This window comes from Heterocephalus glaber, unplaced genomic scaffold (genome assembly GCF_053883595.1).
Source record: "Heterocephalus glaber isolate CG9 unplaced genomic scaffold, H.glaber_assembly_v1.0 deba00001743, whole genome shotgun sequence".
NCBI classification, from domain to species: domain Eukaryota; kingdom Metazoa; phylum Chordata; class Mammalia; order Rodentia; family Bathyergidae; genus Heterocephalus; species Heterocephalus glaber.
The window spans coordinates 799,004-805,003 of NW_028258449.1; positions in this window are offsets into that span (position 1 = coordinate 799,004).

A 6,000-nucleotide genomic window follows, 5' to 3' on the forward strand; every position below is an offset into this window, starting at 1 on the left:
TGCCACAGACACTGTAAACAAACGTGCCTGGCTGTGTTCCAATAATGCTTGATTTACAAGAAACCAGCAGTGGGCTGGATGTGGCTGTGAGCGGCATCTGCACACCCCCACCTAGAGCTGGGGAGCAAGAGGCTAGAGCCGGGGCTCTGAAGCACCCTAAGGTGCACTTACTGAACACTCACCATGGTCATTACCCAAGTAAACGGTATCGCTAATACACAAACTTCCTCCACATTCCAGGGCAGAGTCCAGATGGACTAATGCTCTGGACATTAGAAAAGAACTGTGAGTGACTAAACATATGACTGTTTTATAAGATCTTTATAGCACTGATTAGAAATATCATGACAAAAATCTCAGAATCTATGATGGAAAAGATAAAACAGACATGATGACCGAGACTTTAACATTTGTGTATAGTGAAAGGTCTTAACATTAGGCTAAGGGAGAAATATACACAACATTTATTCACAACAGGAAAGTTAATGTGTATACTGTGTCTAGAAATCAATATGAAAAGAGGAGAGTAGAATAAGAAAATGGAACACGCAGAGGCAACTCTCTAAGTGAGGAACATGTGCTAATAAGTACATGAAAACCTACTCAACTCTACCAATGATCTGAGCATAATTAAAAACAAGATAGCTTTTGTTTTTTTGGTACTGGGGATTGAACTCAGGACGTTGCGCTTTTGAGGCCAGCGGCCAAACTGCTGAGCTAAATCCCCAGCCTCAAGATAACATTTTTACTTATCAGTTGAGCAAAAAAATTAATAGCAAGTGTTTGTGAGTGTGTGTATGAAATAGGAACTTTTATACTGAAGTGTGAATTAAACATTTTGAAAAGCAATTTCAGTACTTATAAATATTAAAAATGCATATAGCCTTTGACAACACATTTCCACTACAAAATACCTCTTCTACAGACATACTAAGTATGCAAAAATGTATTTGTGTAGATGCCTATTGTACTATTATTTGTAAGAGCCAAAAAATCTGGGCCACGTCTCAATATTTATGTACAGAAGAATGGCTAAGGAAATTGGGTCCATCTACACTGGAACAGAAATCCCTGTCTAGAGACGAGGGGATAGGTATGTGTCGACGTGGAAGGGGCCAGTGGTGGGTTTCCCAGCGGTAAGAGGAAGGAAGGGCAGAAATCTACACACCTGCACTTCTCCCTTGACATGCCATTTTTATAATCACAATGTTGTTTAGGAAGCAAAGGCAGAAGGTGAGAGAGACTGAAAGGAAAACCCCTGTGGAGACTGGCCATGCTAGGGCTGGGGCTGGTGGACAGGACAGAGACGTGTTGACACAAACCCAAGCCGTGACTCATGCTCTCAGTGTCCTGGTGAGGCGCACAGAGTTCCACCCAGAGCCAGTGTTCTGCTTGGAAAATTTCCAGAAAAGATGAAGACTTGGGTGAGAAGAGATAGCATAACCTCACTGGCCCCAAGGCAAAACAGTGGAAACAGAAACCAAAGGATGTACCTTGGCTGAACTGGATAGGTTATCTTTTTGCTGAACTGGATAGGTTATCTTTTTGCTGCTCCAGACTTCTGTGAGTTAATAACCTTCTGTTCTCTTTGAGTTGTTCCGGTAGTGAACACATACCTGGTAGAGGGCTGAGTTTGGTTTGAAAGGTTGTGTGTGCGTCACCATGCACTGGAGGAATATGAATGTAGGTGCAGTCTAGAGTGGTCGTGCCAACACAGGAGAAGTGGACCAGGGTGAATTACAGGTGAATGTGCTGCCACTCATTCACTTAGGATGTGTGTGTTTGTTCTCCGATATATATTTAGCATTTCCTGTTCACCAAGATCAGCTTTTGTCACAAATCTCATTACCAGGGAGAAAGAATATCTTCTCTTTTGTTTATTAACCATTTGTTGTAAGTAATGCCATGCCAGTCTGCTACATAAAGCAGTTTTTCTATGAGGAATGGCCAGACCCAGGAGAAGTGAGTGAATGAATTATTAACAATGAAGCCATACAGGCTTTTTGAACAACATCATTCTACACTGCCATCTGCCTTGTTGACCCCACACTAAGTGTAAGTGAGTTGAGGGTCACCCCTGTGGGAAAAAATGGTGAAAAATTGGCACTGTATAAAGTCCTACTAAAATATATCATGGTATATTGTGGGCAGCAGCTTTTAAATAGGAAGGCAGATGAGGAAGTCCAAAACAGGCAGAAAGGATGGTGTGATAGTTAACTGTTGAGTGAGAAACACCCAGCTGATTGATCAGCACAGTTCTGGGTGTGGCTGAAGGGATTTCCTGAAGGTGGAAGCCCAGCTGGGTGTGAGTGGCACCGACCTATACGCTTGTGCCTGAGTAGAATGAAAGGGGAATGAAGAAGGCTCGCTTCTGTTTCTTCGGAGGAGCTCCAGTCTTCACCCTGGACATCATCTCCTGGTTTCCAGGCCCAGCACAAAGCCTTTGGCTTCCTCGCAGGGACTCACATGGGACTATGCAGCGAGCTCCAGGCCTCGGACCATGGGCTGGATCCTCTGGCTCTCCAGGGCGCAGGCAGCCCTTCCGCACTCTCCCCACACCTGACTCCACAGGCGGCCACTGTAAGCCCACCTTGCAAAGCCGTACATTTATTAATAATCTTACATTAAATCTGTTTCCCTAGTGAGCACTGAGTGATACAGGTGCTTATGTTCAGCTTCTTCATAAAGGAAACAAGTTCAGCCAAAGGGTACTGCGCCCTACTTACATTAATAATGAACCTTAGATTTAAAGTCTAATTTAAAAATTATTGGTAGAGAAAGTGGAAGTACTTCTGTGGATTATTCTATGGTTAATACATAGGATTCATGAGGAAGGCCTGCAGGAGCTGTGTGTTTTTAAGACCTGGAGAAGGGATGTGGATGTGGACAGTCCGTCCTTGTGGAGCCAGAGCAAGTGGTGCTTGTGTTGCACCATGCAGCGATTTAGCTGACCCTGAAGGAACAGTTTCCCCACAGAAAACTAAACATCAAACATTGGGTGGCTCGAGTGTCAACACCACCGTGGTTCCACATCTTTCGATGGTTCACATGAAGTCTCCTAAATATGTTGAGGCCTTGGAAGGGTGAACCATTTCACTGAGGGTCAGTCTCCTTCCTCCTAAAGCAGGCTCAAGCTGCAAAGGCTGCCACACAGTTCCTGGCACATTGTAAAGATTAGGAAATAGCAGTGGTGGTAAAAATGAGATTACCCAATGTTTGTTAATTATGTGTATGCCGGTCACATTCCAAGCAGTGCCTGTGTTCTTCCATTTTGTGTTACAGTGACTGTGTGAGCTAGGTGCTTTATTTCTATTTTACAGATGAGAAAACTGAGGCACAGAGAGATTAAGTAACTTGCTCCAACTCACATAGCTGATAAGTGGCAAAGCTCTAATATTATCCCTGTATAACCAGCGCTATCATAATAACAACCTCTGGACGTTTGTAACCCAAGCAATATTAGCTATTGTATAATCAAAACTCGGCCACTCTTTGCAAATTCATAGTCTATTGGTTTCCAGGCTGTCGTGATCCTGTTTACTATTTTCCTTCAAGGGTTGAATGGTTTTATTTACTGTAATGCTTCAATGATAAATCAAATTAATAAATCATTTTTCATTGTTTTTAATCAAAGACAGATGTAACACAGCTCCTGATCAACAGGAGGTACTGGCATGATTTGAGCTGATGGAGTTCCTGCCCAGGGCAAGGCAAGTTGATGTTTTGGTTGGCTTAGGCAGCAGCTTCACCATTGTACAGTCTCTGCCAGGCTGGCTTGCTTGCTTTTTTTCTTTGGTACCGGGGATCGAACTCAGGACCTAGTGCTTGCGAGGCAGGCGGTGGAATCCCTGAGCTAAACCGCCGGCCCTGCTCCAGGCTTTCTGAGATGTCTGTATTAGTCCCCTGGTCCTTTCCCTCCTACATTAACTTCTCAGAATTCTGTGATGAGTCCTCTCTTTCAGGGCAGATGAAGTCACTGTACTGCAACACCATTTTACATGTGAGGGTTTCCCCACAAGTGATTCCTTCACATGGCTATGTGTGTCCTGAAGACAGACAGATGGGCTGTGTTAGCAGTACTCCAATAGTGTTGTTAGGGTTTGCACCTAAAATGTTCCCCAGGGTCTCCTGTGTTTGCAAGGTGATTGGATCATGGGGTGCTGTGCTCATTAGTAGAGTCATCCATGGATGAGTTCATGGCTGAATGTGCTATTAGGGGTGGCGCCTGCTCAGAAGAGGCAGGTCATGGGGGTGAGACCTGGAAGGGTGGGTCTTGTCCTGAAGCCCTGTCTCCCTCTCTGATTTTGGCCACCATGACATGGGCACCCTTCCTCCACCAGGCCCTTGCACCATGCTGTTTCAGTCTTAGAGCAAGGGACCATGCACTGAACCCACTGAAACTGAACCAAAACAAGCCTCTCCTCCTTTAAGTTGCAGATGTGAGGTATCGTGTCCCAGTGATGGGATCATGGCTGATTCAAGTGTCACTTTGGAAAAGTCTTTTAGGGTCCAGAATGTGCTTTCTCAAGTTCCATATTCCATTATCAAATGTTGCCAGTGAACGTTTGGATCTCGGAGCTGAAGTGTTAAATCCCTGGCCCTAGCTGAGCATGAAGGTTGTCTGCAGCTGGAGGCTGAGTTGGACTGTGGGATGAGGTCTGGGATGAGAAATGTCCATCATGTGCACACATACAGGGGAGGGGGTCATTCTGTGGAGGAATAGGCAATGGTATGCTGAAAAGCAAGCCCTGATTGGTAGTGGGTGTCATTTTCTCTGTTGTAGAAGCTTCTGGGCTGCCATACCACCGCCCCCAGCACTGAGGTGAACTTCGTGGGTGCCAGCAGCACCCCCACCCCACCCCATTGAAATGAGAAGACACGTACACAAGTCTCAGAACAAGACTTCCAGATCACCTAAAGCAGCCCCCAAGGGAAACGAGATGGAACACTCTGATACTCAACCACCTGGACTCCCTGAACTGGCAACGAAAGAGGATCTGGAAAAAATGAAATCAGAAATAATTTCTCAGATAACAGCAGAGATTGTGCCCATAGTGCGCTTTCTCTGTTGTAAATACTTCTACCATGACAAATTTCAAGCCACCAACAGTTTCACAAATTCTATTTTTATATTTATTTTCATTTTTAACAGTCATTCCCTCCAAGCCAACAAGAGCCCGCTCCAGCAAAGGCTCTGGAAATAAACTTGTTTATCAACAGTCTCGAGGTAGAGTCTGGAGATGCTGCTAATGAGAAGGGGTGTCTGGCAGGCTAGGGGAGGGAGGCAGTCAAGAAAACACAGTTTCTCAGAGGAAATCGAAGACTGAAGACTTGTGGCTGGAAAATGATTTGTAGCCAAGGAGACCCTAATGAGGAGACATTTCTGACAGTAGTACGGTGCTTGCCAAGGTTGGAAGGAGTCTTGATGCGGGGGGTATCCTCGAGTCAAGGGTTGACTGGGTACAATGAGAAGGTGCAGGTCTGCTGCCCTAGCCCAGGTGTGTTTCTGTCTGAGCTGGTGACTAACGTCCTTGCCCATTCCCACACTGGCCTCTTGTGGAATGTGCTCATCTTCCCTTCCTCACGGAACTTCAGACTTCTCCGGCAACACCAGAAAGTACAATTTACCAGGAATCTGTAGGCAAATGATGCTCACCTAGTGCCAAGAACATGGGAGGCCAACAAGGAGGGTCCACGGGATTGGAGCAGTACAGGCAGCTGCACAGGTGGCAGGCAGATGTGCACACAGGTCAGAGAGAGGAGACAGGACAGCGGCGCAGGGAAAGGCAGACAAGGCATGAGGGCAACCTCTGAGCCTGGCCATGATGGCAGAGGCTCTAGTCGCCCGCCCCAAGTCCACCCTTCCCCTCTCCCTGAGCTCCCGCCTTCTTTTGGGCTTTGCTGGCCATGTGACTAATTTCTAGCTGGTGAGATAAAAAGAAAAGTTGTAGGTGGACCTTTCTGAAATTTCTGTAAAGGAAAGGACAAATAGTTACTCTG